The 14264-nt window shown below is 42.8% G+C and overlaps 1 non-coding gene across 1 annotated transcript; it reads left to right on the forward strand.

The window, feature by feature from the left end:
• Positions 1 to 12361: 12361 nt before the first annotated feature.
• On the forward strand, positions 12362 to 12468 carry LOC126025062 (U6 spliceosomal RNA). Its single transcript, XR_007501110.1, has one exon. It is a non-coding gene; the product is annotated as a U6 spliceosomal RNA (small nuclear RNA).
• Positions 12469 to 14264: the final 1796 nt, after the last annotated feature.

The following is a 14264-nucleotide window of genomic DNA, read 5'->3' on the forward strand; positions in this document are numbered from 1 at the left end:
TTAGTAACTTTATGAACATCTTAAGTTTATTATGTTGATTTTTCTCTCTCTCGTTTGATTTGTTTATTTTTGGGGACATGAGCAGCACTGTTCAGAACTTACTTCTGCTTTTTCTGGGTTTTTTTTTTTTTTTTCCTCCTCCCTCAGGCTAAAGAGCCCACAAGCAGCTGAGGCTGCAGTGATTGGGGCATAGAGGAGGGCTTACTTCTGATTGCTCAGGGATCATCCTGGCACAGCTCAGGAGGACCATCTGTAGTGCAAACCTGGGTTGGTTACATGCCTGGCAAGCACCAGGCATGGGCCTAGTGTACATTGTCCCCAGTTCCATATATGTTAATTTTACGTACAAAATGCACATAAGACCTAAACCAGCTTTGTGGGTACAGTGACTTGATGGCCCACACAGGACTAGGGTAGCTATAATAATAGGCAGCAGAGACGATGATGGAGACTCTAATTCTAGGATGGGCAATAAGAAAGAACATTTAGAAAGGATGATGCCTACAGGGACCATTCTGACATGTTATAGGTGGGATAACAGGCCATGAAAGTCCAGCTATGATTTCTTGGGACAGTATGGGAGAGGTGCCCCACACTTATAAAAGACCCAAGATGGATTTAAAACCATGAGTATTCCTAAGGAAGCTGATTTTTCTGCTAGCCCTTCTCTGTACTTGTGAGCAGCCTCTGTCTGTTGGGGGGTACAAAGCCTGTTGACACAACTGTAAAAGAAAAGTGCCACAGAAGAAACAGGAGAAATTGCAGCATCAACTAGATGAATCAGACAGGAAGGTCAGCTTCAGCAGAGACGCCTAAGCCGATGAACTGAAGAAACTCAGCAAAGACAACTTGTGAACAGGAAGTTAGTCATCATAAACACAGACCCTCAAGCACATATGGCAGAAATGCAAGGAGTGAGTTCTTTCTCTACTTAATGTTTTAGGTTCAAAGCCTTCCAAATCTGAACTAAAGGTAACTTCAGTTATGATTAGTTGAAACTGGTGAAGCAAAGTCCCAAACCTCTTGCTCTATCTCAAAGCTTGACACTGAGTATGATCCTTTAAAAAGGTGGAATGGGGGTGGAGGGTGGGGGATAAGTTACTCAAGTCCAACTGTCTGAGGAGGTACCAGCAAAGGAAGGTAAAACGTAAATGGGGTGAATGTCTCAAGTTCAACATATGAACTTCAACTGTAGTCAGGAGGTTGAGGGAACAAAGACCTTGGAAGGTGTAGGAAAGAGCTGAAAGGTTTGGAACTCAAGACCTGCACCTGAAACCAAAAAGCATATAGAAAATTCAGTACAAGAGAGAAATGGAGGGCCGGAGAGATAGCATGGAGGTAAGGCATTTACCTTTCATGCAGAAGGACATTGGTTTGAATCCTGGTGTCCCATATAGTCCCCCGTGCCTGCCAGGAGCAATTTCTGAGCACGGAGCCAGAAAAAAACCCTGAACACTGCTGGGTGTGACCCAAAAACCACAAAAAAATAATAATAAAATAAAAAATAAAAAAGAAAGAAAGAAAGAAACAAACAAAGAAAGAAAGAAAGAAAGAAAGAAAGAAAGAAAGAAAAGAAAGAAAGAAACAAAGAAAGAAAGAAAGAAAGAAAGAAAGAAAGAAAGAAAGAAAGAAAGAAAGAGGGAGGGAGGGAGGAAGGAAGAGAGAGAGAGAGAAAGAAAGAAAAAGAAAGAAAGAAAGAAAGAAAGAAAGAAAGAAAGAAAGAAAGAAAGAAAGAAAGAAAGAAAGAAAGAAAGAAAGAAAGAAAGAAAGAAAGAAGGAGAAGAGAAAGAGAGGGAGAGAGAAAGAAAGAAAGAAAGAAAGAAAGAAAGAAAGAAAGAAAGAAAGAAAGAAAGAAAGAAAGAAAGAAAGAAAGAAAGGAAAGAAAGAAAGAAAGAAAGAAAGAAAGAAAGAAAGAAAGAAAGAAAGAAAGAAAGAAAGAAAGAAAGAAAGAAAGAAAGAAAGAAAGAAAGAAAGAAAGAAAGAAAGAAAGAAAGAAAGAAAGAAAGAAAGAAAGAAAGAAAGAAAGAAAGAAAGAAAGAAAGAAAGAAAGAAAGAAAGAAGAAAGAAAGAAAGAAAGAGAGAGAGAAATGGAACCTAAAGAAAATATGGTATGTTGGATCTGGAGAGATAGTGCTCACCTTGCATCCAGTCAACCTAGGTTCAAGTCTCAGCATTCCATACCACCAGGAGTAATTCCTGAGTGCAGAGCCAGGAGTAAGTCTGAACATTGCCAAGTGTGCCCACTACAGGGAGAGAGGGAGGGAGGAAGGAAGGAAGAAAGGAAGGAAGAAGAAGAAGAGAGAAAGAAAGAAAAGGAAAAATTACATTATGCTGTTTATATCATTGACACTGAAGATGAAAACAAAAGTAAAGACTGCAGTGAGTAGTTCTCTACATCCTGTTTTTCACTCTGGAAGATTCGAGAACAAATCAAATCTCTCTTGCAGTGAAATACAGCAGGGAATGTGCTTGTCTCACCTGAAGCTAATTCATACTCAAACCCTGGCACCACACCAGATCTGAGCACCAAGGACTAAGCCTTGAGCATGGATGGCTATGATCCCCCACCAAAACCAAAACCAAACCAAACCAAAAAACATCAAACCTCTTTTCTTACAAGAGTGTGCAGGAAAGTGCCTATTTTCTTTTAACGAGCACCATCTTGCTTACCTCTTTGGCCAATGGTAACCCTGTTCCAGGAATGAAGTCAGTATTGTAATTATGTTTCCAAATCATATATATATTCGTGAAACAACAAGCAAAAATCATTAATCTTAATAAAACAAAGGAGCATATGACACATTTCTGCGGCTCCCATCAGCTTTCTTTCCCTTTTTTTGGGATGGGGGTTGGTTTTTGGGTCACACTTGTAGCGCTCAGGGATTACTCCTGGCTCTGAGCTCAAAAACCGCTCCTAGCAGGCACAGGGGACCATAGGGGATTCTGGGATTCAAACCACCATCCTAGCTTGACTACTTGCAAGGCAAAAGTCCTACCACTGTGCTATCTCTCTGGCCTCATCAGCTTTCTTATACATCTTATCGATTAGGCATTAAACTAAGGTACCTTTTGGTGGAATGTAAGACTATACATGGTGGCTGGGTTTGAGCCTTCTCTCAGATCAAAGTTTGTTCATCATCTCTAGTACATGTCCATTGTATGTAAATGCCCCTTAATAAATGTCTCCATTAATCTTACGGGCATGCCTGCTTTGTTCTTCAGACTTAAATCACCTCAGTTTGGCAGAACTTATTAAGTCAAACAAAAACAAAATAAAATGAAATGTCTCCTGGGGGTAATTCAGGTAACTCAATGGAATGATTTAATAATTTTGAGACCAAGTAATTTTCTGCTTTAAAATCAGAAAAGTTGGGGCCTGTGCGGTGGCATTAGAGGTAAGGTGTCTGCCTTGCCAGCACTAGCCTAGGACAGACCTTGGTTGGATCCCCCTCGATCCCCGGCGTCCCATATGGTCCCCGCAAGCCAGGAGTGACTTCTGAGCACATAGCCAGGAGTAACCCCTGAGTGTCACTGGGTGTGACCCAAAAACCAAAAAAAAAAAAAAATCAGGAAAGTTCTAGACAAACTGATGTATGGGTCACTTTTTTTTTTTGTTGTTTGTTTTGTTTTTTGGGCCACACCCTGCAGCACTCGAATTACTCCTGGCTCTGTGCCCAGAAATTGTTCCTAGCAGGCTTGGGGGACTACATGGATTTCAGGGAATTGAACCCAGGGCCCGTCCCGGATTGGCTGTGTAGAAGGCAAATGTCCCACCGCTGTGCCATCACTCCGACTCCTATGGGTCACATTTTATGGTAGTAAGAGACCAAGGATGTTTAGTGTTAAAATAAACCTTCAGCTTCTTTGTTGTCTTTGATTTGATTCACCCTCCTCAAAACTTTACTCCAATACAGCTCCAACTTTGTTCCACCTGATAACACAATTTACAGCTCTGGGCCTCTTTCAATGACCACAAGGTCACAGATCCAAGATCTCTATAATGGTGCTTTATTCTTTTGAGGAAGCAGGGATCCATGGACCTTGGACCATGCTTAGACCAATACCCAGTGGTACTCAGGGATTACTCCTGGCTCCATGCTCAAGGATCATCACTCTTAGCAGTGCTCAGAGGACCTAGTGTGGTGGCTGAGACTGAACATAAATTGACTATATCCAAGGCAAGCCCAATACCCACTGTACTAACTTTTTGGCCTTCAAGATGTCTGCTTTTGTGGGGTATTTTTGGTTTAGCACTGCTCAGAGGTCACTCCTGGTGGAATGCAAGGGAACATATATGGTTCTAAGGATCAAACTGGAGTTGGCTGTGTGCAAGACAAATTTCTGTACTATCTCTGGCCTGAGAACCCCTAATTATTTTATAACTCTGCTCCAGAATTTTGTATTAAAGGGAATAAGGACAATTATAAAGGATTCTGTTGATCACACTTGTTTTATAAAATAAAAATTTAAAAAATATTTATATAAAAGAGGATAATGGGGCCAGAGAGATAGTACTGTGGATAGAGTTCAATCCCCTGCATCCCATATGGTTCCACCAGCTTGCCAAGAGTAAGCCCTGAGTACTGAGTGGCCCAAAAACCAAATGTGGGACCAGAGTGATAGCATAGTGAGTAGGGCATTTGACTTGCATGTGACCAACTTTGGTTAAATCTCTGGCATCCCATATGGCTCCCCGGGCCTGGAGAAATAGCACAGCGGTGTTTGCCTTGCAAGCAGCCGATCTAGGACCAAAGGTAGTTGGTTCGAATCCCGGTGTCCCATATGGTCCCCCATGCCTGCCAGGAGCTATTTCTGAGCAGACAGCCAGCAGTAACCCCTTAGCACCGCCGGGTGTGACCCAAAAACCAAAAAAAAAAAAAAAAAAAAAAGAAAGAAAGAAAGAAAGAAACCATATGGCTCCCCAAGCACTGCCAGGAGTAATTCCTGAAGAGCCAGGAGTAACCCCTGAGCATCACCAGGTGTGGCCCCAAAACCAAAAGATCAAAACTAATACAAATTAAAAAGGATGAGGGCTGGGAAGATGGCTCAAAGGGTGGGAGTGTACACTTTGCATGCTAGAATATCAGGTTGGGGAGTCTAGCAGGAGGAGGTTTGGCAGGCCCCTGCCATGCCGGAGGTCTGCTTGACCAGGCCTAGTGGGGGTGCGGGACTTGGGTAACCCCAGCACCCCTCTACCGCCTTGCTCCAGATCTCCAGGGCTTTCCCGGGCCACATGCCTGGGCAAGCCGATGAGTTGGGTCCCTTGGTGGAGCTTGAAGGTACCCTAGGCCTTCCCCCATTATCCATTCAGCTCCTTAGGGAGGGTCTGGGTGGGGCTCTGAACTTCTGGCCTCCCAGCTTCTTGAAATCACTGGTAATCTCTGTCCAGTCTATATTTTCAGAATCGCTCGGGGGCGATTACATTAATAGTACTCACACAAGAAACATTAATAGTACTCACTATCATTGAATTATGTTTTTATGTATGCAGAATGTCCATTTTGTACTCTGCCCTTTTGCATACCCCTTCATAAGTTCATATTTCTCTTTAACTTCTTTAATTCCTATCATCATTACTCCTCATTTACCCTTTCTAACTTAAGTATGGTAGAGTCCTAAGTCACAGACCAAAGTGGTGCCCTGGAGTTAACAACCACCCAACTATTTTAAAAGGCATAAAAAAGACACTTATATGTTTTCAACATTTTATGGGTGTTTTCTCTGACGTCTATAAACTTTTGCTGAATATTTTCTTTTCTTTTTTTTTTTTCTTTTTTTTTGTGGTTTTTGGGTCACACCCGGCAGTGCTCAGGGGTTATTCCTGGCTCCATGCTCAGAAATTGCTCCTGGCAGGCACGGGGGGACCATATGGGACGCCGGGATTCGAACCGATGACCTTCTGCATGAAAGGCAAACGCCTTACCTCCATGCTATCTCTCCGGCCCCTGAATATTTTCTTATACAGTGACGATTCCCCCCCCCCCCATGTTTTTTATCTTCTCTTTGTGAACTGCTTAATATGGAATTTGGTGTGAAAGAATCCCTCAGTTTAATACTTATGTTTGAACCAAGTCATGGGTCTTGTTGGAAATATTCTTACGCCCCCATATATCTGATAGCACCACGTGGCTTTATTTCTTGTTTGCTTAAGCACACTAAAATGGGAAAATACTATACATACCAATAAGTTCTTATCTAATAGAGATGGGAACACACAAATCTTGTAGTGCAATGAGACCTTACACCCTGAACATTGACATAAAGACCAGGCACAGGCCTCAGAAGAATGGGCATTCTCCATTCACCCCTTGATCTACAGAAGACATTTACAAAACATCCAAGGTTGTATATAACATCACCTGGTGGCATTCCTGTACCAGGGAAGACCCTACAGCTGCTCTGACATCTATCTACTCAAAAGAAACACCCCTTAACACTGAGAAGACAATAAGAACAATGACCTGCTTACTGGACAGGGCTTGCTGTATTGCCCCTTAATTGTGAGGTTTGTCTATAACATCACCTGGAAGCAATCCTCTACCACGGAAGACCCTACCACTGCTCAGACATCGTCCTGCTCAAAAGAGACTTCCCTTAACACTGAGAAGACTTAACAACAACAACCTGCTTACAGGAAAGGGCTTCTTGCATTGCCCTTTCATGGTGAGGTGAAACGAGAAGACACTCCACATCATGACTTCAATGTAGGACATGCAGATTCCAGAATCTTTAATACAGAAACATGATATCAACAACAGAGACTGTGTAAAAAGTGTGTTGGCACTACGGACAATGTCTTGGATCGGACGATAACTTGCCCGAAGCCTAGAGCTGGTCTTATGCCAGGAAACTTCAGGGGTAGGATCTCTTTGTATTTAGGCCAAGGTTATTCCTTTTCATGCCTCTCATATTTTGGTGGGCCTATGCAAACAACAATTGCCACTCTATCAACGTTTTTACTGGGCTCCTTTGACTCTAATCCTTAAAACGCACCCACTTAAAATTTGAGGTTAACTTAAGCTAATATTCATGTACATGGAAATGTAAAAAATACTATGCCTCTAATGTTTAAGGAGTTACGTAAGTTTGATGGCTTTAGATTGCTTTGTGTGCTGTTAAGAAATATTATAATGTGCTACAATCTGGGGACTCGAGGGACAAAATAATCTCACATGGATTCTGTTTTATTTTATCTTAACTTTCTTTGGCTGAAAGTTCAAAGTTAAGATATCACCATGGGGACTTCTTCTGAGAATTATGTTACGGGTGATTGTCCTTCCACTGTAACTTTACCTTGTCCTCTTTCTTTGCATCTTTTGTTCTCATAATTTAAAATAAAAAAATTAAAAAAAAAAAGAATATCAGGTTGGTTTTTTTGTTTGTTTGTTTTTGTTTTTGTTTTGGGCCACACCCAGCAGTGCTCAGAGGTTATTCCTGGCTGTCTGCTCAGAAATAGCTCCTGGCAGGAACGGGGGACCATATGGAACACCGGGATCGAACCAACCACCTTTCGTCCTGGATCGACTGTTTTCAAGGCAAACGCCGCTGTGCTATCTCTCCGGGCCCTAGAATATCAGGTTTGATCCCCAGAACTACATAATACCTGCCCTATAAACTCTGAGAGTGACCCTTGGGAACCAGACTAGTAGTAACTCCCAAATATGGCCAAATATGTCTCACAAACAAGCAAACATAAGTGCAAAGAGGATGAGGGAAAATTTTGTATATATGTATGCACCACCAGCGTGGTGCTTCTGGGAAAATAAATAAGGTAGTCCTTGTACAAAGGTGAAAGGACAGAAGAAAACATTTCTTTGCATCTTCCTTTTTTGTTGTTTTTTGTTTGTTTGTTTGTTTTGGGGTCACACCCAGCTGCTCTCAGAGGTTACTTTTGGCTCTGCACTCAGAAATCGCTCCTGGCAGGCTAGGGGACTATATGGGATTCTAGGAATCAAATCCAGGTCTGTCCCAGGTCACCCATATGCAAGGCAAATACCCTATCACTGTGCTATCTGGCCCCAGCATCTTTTTTTTTTTTTTCCAAAACATTCCTCCCCCCACTTTGCTGCTGTTATGATAACTTAGTTCTTAGTTGTGAACATGTTCTTAGTTGTCTGCTTGCCAGGGCAGACTTACTAAGTTATTGACGATTGGGCTTCATGCATACAATATTTCCACACAGATCCCTTCATCAGTGTCCACTTCCCTCCCCTAAGCTCCCTCCCCCCTCTTGTCCCACTTTCACCTTTTTCCTCTAGGAGGGAGACACTTTTGTTTGTTGTTGTAGTGCAGTATTTTTTTTTTTATTTAGACACCATGGTTACAAGGTTGCTCATGCTCCAGTTCCCCCCCCCCCCACAGATAAAGTTGTTCATGATTGAGTTACAGTCATACAATGTATAATAACCTTCACCTGTGCGAATTTCTGCCACAAGGTCAAAAGTTTCCCTCTTGCCCTTCCTGATGACCTCTTCCCTCCCCCTTGCCTCTAGAACAGGCATTTTACTTCTCTCACTTCTCTCTCACTCTCTCTCTCTCCTCTTCTCTCCATCTCTCTTCATCTTTCTATCCTTCTCTCCATCTCTCTCCTCCTTTCTTTGACATTGTGGTTTTCACTACTGCTAATAAAGGGGTGCCGGGGGCCGGAGAGATAGCACAGCGGTGTTTGCCTTGCAAGCAGCCGATCCAGGACCTAAGGTGGTTGGTTCGAATCCCAGTGTCCCATATAGTCCCCCGTGCCTGCCAGGAGCTGTTTCTGAGCAGACAGCCAGGAGTAAGCCCTGAGCACTGCTGGGTGTGGCCCAAAAAAACAAAAATAAATAAATAAATAAATGGGTGCCATGAACGTCCCTTTTATGTTAAACCTTTCTCTATTCTAACTGAACTCTCCGCTCTTTGTAGCAAGCTTTCTACCAAGGACTGGTCCTCTTAATCCTCATCTCTATTTTCTCTGGATATCATCCCCACACTGTCTTTTATTTTCTTCTTTTTTTTTTTTTTTTTTGGGTCACACCCGGCGATGCTCAGGGGTTACTCCTGGCTGTCTGCTCAGAAACAGCTCCTGGTAGGCACGGGGGACCATATGGAACACTGGGATTAGAACCAACCACCTTATGTTCATGATCGGTTGCTTGCAAGGCAAACGCCCCTGTGCTATCTCTCCGGGCCTGTCTTTTATTTTCTTATATCTTTTTTTTTTTTTTTTTTTGGTTTTTGGGCCACACCCAGCAGTGCTCAGGGCTTACTCCTCAGAAATAGCTCCTGGCAGGCACGGGGGACCATATGGGACACCAGGATTCGAACCAACCACCTTTGGTCCTGGATCGGCTGCTTGCAAGGCAAACGCTGCTGTGCTATCTCTCCGGGCCCTATTTTTTTATATCTTACAGATAAGTGAAATCATTTTGTTTATCCCTTTCCCTCTAACTCATTTTACTGAGCATAATACTCTCCATGTACTGGATCTGGAGTCATAGCACAGTGGGTAGGCATTTGCCATCCACATGGCTGACTGGTGTTGGATCTCCAGCATCCAATGTGGTCCTCCAAGCCTGCCAGGAGTGATTTCTATGTACAGAGCAGGAGTAATCCCTGCTGGGTGTGGTCCAACCCCCCCAAATACTCTCCATTTTCATCCATATTTCATAACTTCATTTTGTTTCTAACAGCTGCATAGTATTCCATTGCATAGATATACCACAGTTTCTTTAGCCACTCATCTGTTGAGAGGAATCTAGTTTGCTTCCAGATTCTTCTGACTATTGTAAATAGTGCTACAATGAACATAGGAGTGTAGAGGGTTGAAGAGGCACTTTTGTTATACATATACTATTGTTAATATATTATTATATATGTAATAGGTATTATATATTATTACTATATATGTATGCATGCTTTTTTATATGTATGTATGCTTTTTATGTTTGCTGTACTGTTGCTGATAGGATTTTATACACAACACTTTCAGCATCACCTCCTCCTTCTGGCTGAACACATGCTACCATCATAGTCATTGGCACTCCCTATCCTATTCCTCAGCCCCCTTGAGGCTTTTACTTTGGGGGGGGGGCACACCTGGCATCACTCAGGGGTTACTTCTGGCTCTACGCTCAGAAATAGCTCCTGGCAGCTGATTTGGGATATGAGATGCCAGGATTTGAACAACCGTCTTTCTGCATGCAAAGCAAATGTTCTACCTCTATGCTATCTCTCCAGCCCGGCTTTTACTTTTTATTGTTGTTTTTTTTTTTGTTTGTTTGTTTGTTTGGGTCACACCTAATGTTGCTCAGGAGTTATTCCTGCCTCTATGCTGAGGAATCATTCTGGAAGGATCAGGGAACCATATCAGATACCAGTGATCAGATCCAGGTCAGCCACCCAGGGTAAGGCAAATGCCCTCCCTCCCGTATTCTCTCTCCAGCCTCAAGGATTTCACTACTTCCTTTTCTTGCACAGCTTCTGGGAGCTGCATGCATTAGTTGTGGTACTGTCACAAATTGTGGCTGCAGTGCTTTCTGGGGGTTGCAGTGATGCAACCTCCAATGCTATCTCTCCAGCCCCTACCATGGTGTCTTTTATTTTTCTTATATCCCATAGATAAGTAAGACTTTCTTCCTTTGACTCATTTCATTCAGTATAATAATCTCCATATCCTTCTATGTATAAGAAAATTTTATTACTTCACTTTTCCTAACAACTGCATAGTATTATATTGTGTAGATGCGCCAGTTTCTTTTTTTTTTTTTTGGTTTTTGGGCCACACCTGGTGATGCTCAGGGGTTACTCCTGGCTGTCTGCTCAGAAATAGCTCCTGGCAGGCACGGGGGACCATATGGGAAACCGGGATTCGAACCAACCACCTTTAGTCCTGGATCGGCTGCTTGCAAGGCAAACGCCGCTGTGCTATCTCTCCGGGCCCTAAAATTCTTTCTTTTCTTTTTTCTTCCTTTTTTCATGTTTTTTTTTTTTGTTTGTTTGTTTGTTTTTGGGCCACACCCGGCAGTGCTCAGGGGTTACTCCTGGCTGTCTGCTCAGATATAGCTCCTGACAGGCACGGGGGACCATATGGGACACTGGGATTTGAACCAACCACCTTTGGTCCTGGATCAGCTGCTTTGCGCCAGTTTCTTTTTTTTTTTTTTTTTTGGTTTTTGGGCCACACCCTGTGACGCTCAGGGGTTACTCCTGGCTATGAGCTCAGAAATTGCTCCTGGCTTCTTGGGGGACCATATGGGACGCCGGGGGATCGAACCGCGGTCCGTCCTAGGCTAGCACAGGCAAGGCAGGCACCTTACCTCCAGCGCCACCGCCCGGCCCCGCGCCAGTTTCTTAACCACACACCTGTTCTAGGGTACCTGGTTGTTTCCAGATTCTGCACTTGATCTTAGCCAAAAGGCTGAGAAGTGATGTTTCCAGATTCTGGATATTGTAAATAATGCTGCAAAGAACATAAAAGTGCAAAGGTCTTGTCTGTATTGTGTTTTTGAGTCCCTAAGAGTGGTATTGCTGAAGCATATGGGAGCTCTCAATTTCCAGGTTTTTGAGGAGTATCCATTTTTTTTTCCAAGAAACTGAACCAGTTGGGGCCAGAGAGATAGCATGGAGGTAAGGCATTTGCCTTGCATGCAAAAGGATGGTGGTTTGAATCCTGGCATCCCATATGGTCCCCCGAGCCTGCCAGGAGCAATTTCTGAGCATAGAGCCAGGAGTAACGAACCCCTGAGTGCTGTCGGGTGTGACCCTAAAAACAGCAATAACAACAACAAAAGACTGGACCAATCGGCATCCCCACTAGCAGTGAATGAGAGTTCCTTTTTCCCCACATTCGCATCAACACTGGTTGTTCTTGGCAATATAGTTTTGTTTGTTTGTTTTCTTTTTGGCTTTTGGGCCATACCAAGAGCACTCAGTGGTTACTTACTCCTGGCTCTACACTCAGAAGTTATTCCTTGCAGACTTGTGGGACCATATGGGATGCTGGGGATGGAACCCTGGTCAGCTGCATGCAAGGCAAACACCCTATCTGCTGTACCATTGTTCTGGCCTCCAAAGGCAATGCAGTTTTTGTTTTTTGTTTGTTTGTTTGCTTTTTGTTTTTTTGGGCCACACCCATTTTATGCTCAGGGGTTACACCTGGCTAAGCACTCAGAAATTGTCCCTGGCTTGGGGGGGGACCATATGGGACGTCGGGGGATCGAACCATGGTCCTTCCTTGGCTAGCGCTTGCAAGGCAGACACCTTACCTCTTGCGCCACCTCTCCGGCCCCAGCAATGCAGTTTTATTATGCAGGTTCAGCCTGTCTATCACCAAAGTAGAGTGCCATGAATATAAATCACAAAGAGCTTTAAAGACTAGATACAGATGCTTGCTTCGGCAGCACATATACTAAAATTGGAACGATACAGAGAAGATTAGCATGGCCCCTGCGCAAGGATGACACGCAAATTCATAAAGCGTTCCATATTTTTCTCTAAAAAAAAAGACTAGATACAGGCTACATCATTTCTAGGGAAACATTTTTTATCTAGCATAAATAATGATTGCTAATATAGTTAACACTTGCCAGTGACTAGTACAATTTACCATAAGTTCCATATAGAAATTTACTAATTGTTTCTGTGACTCTGGTTCTTGCTCAAACAACCTAATAGCTTTTGCTTACTTGTTCTGTGATTTAAGACCTGTTCATCTTTGCCCAGGTTTTGGAATGAGTCAGAGTCCTACCTCTAGTTTCCTGCTTCTGCCTCTTATTTTCCAACTTCACAGTCAAGATTGGCAAGGACAGTGTTAGTGCAGAGCCAAAGGACGAGACCACACAATTGGAGTAAAGAAAAACAAAACTTTATTCCATCAGTTACAAGCCCTAAATTGACCAGTCAGGGTCTTCTCCCAGAGGATGACCTATGTCACAAGCCAGTTTATATATGGAAGGGATGAATATAGGGAGGGGATAAGGAGGTTCTAGTTTCGGATGATCTTTAAAATGATTGGCTACTAGTATGGTCAGGTAGCTTGGGGCAGTGTTAATGGAAATTTAGGCTTGAGAAAGGGAAGCTTAATATGTGGTTCTTTACAAAATGAAGTCCCTCCTTGTTTAGAGCCCAGGGCTCCACAATAGCTCAATATATATGGTGGCCCTAGAGACTGAACTCACAACCTCATGTTTGTAATGCACTTGCTTTAGCCACTGAGCTATCTTTCAATAAACCCTTTGCAAAAAGATTTATTGAGATATATACTCATACAAACAATTCACCTATTTAAAGTGAACAATGATTTTTTTTTTTTTTTTTAGATCTTGGGAGTTGTACTAAGGAATCACTCCTGACAGTGCTGGGGGACTATATGCAGCACCAAAGATTCAACCACAGAAAGGCAAGTGCCCTACATGATGCCCTACATTATCTCTTGGGCCCCCAAGACGCCTTTCTTATCTTCTACCACACTTCCCCTGATTATTTCAGTTCTTTTGTTTTAGTTTCATCAAACTCTGGCCTAGAGATGTGGCTCAGTGTCAAGCACATCCTGAATGTGTGAGGACAATGTTCAGTTCTCAGTACAGTTCCACATTGCCCAATGTGATTCCTTGGGGAGATACTGGCTTCCCCAGCCACTCTGCCAACTCTGCACGGGCAGCCACAACTACACTACAGCCACAAAGGACTCTGGTCGTATTTTATTTTATTTTTACTTGCCGCACTATGACTTTTATTACAGCTCATGACAGGATTTCATTCACACTACATCCAACCCCATATTTCATCACTTTTACTTCTCCTATCATTATCGCAGGACCCATCCCAGCCACCCCCACCATCCTGCTCTTGGTAGGTTCAGTTTTAAATTTCTTAAGTTCTGTTCCCTTTGGCCATTGTTATTCCCTTACTATGTTTCTTTATATCTCACATATGATAAATGTCATTCTGTACCTCTCTCCTTCTGACTTCTATTTGTGATACTAGGAATTGAAACCAAGTTTCCTGAGTGTAAGGTATGAACTTTACAGAGAAAGATAGTACAGGAAGTAAGAAATAGTACATGGGGTAAGGAATAGTCCAGGAGTTAAGGAATAGTACAAAGAGTAAGAAATAGTAGTGCAGGAGTTAAGGAATCTTGTAGGATACAAGATGCTTATTTTGCATGTGAACCTCCTAGTTGGATCCCTGGCACTACATATAATCTCCTAAATCCTGCCTGTGGTCACTTCTGTTTATAGAAACAGACCTGATTAAAAAAAAATCATAAACTTGAACCTTATCCTTCC

Source organism: Suncus etruscus, chromosome 12 (genome assembly GCF_024139225.1).
Source record: "Suncus etruscus isolate mSunEtr1 chromosome 12, mSunEtr1.pri.cur, whole genome shotgun sequence".
In the NCBI taxonomy this organism is placed as follows: Eukaryota; Metazoa; Chordata; class Mammalia; order Eulipotyphla; family Soricidae; genus Suncus; species Suncus etruscus.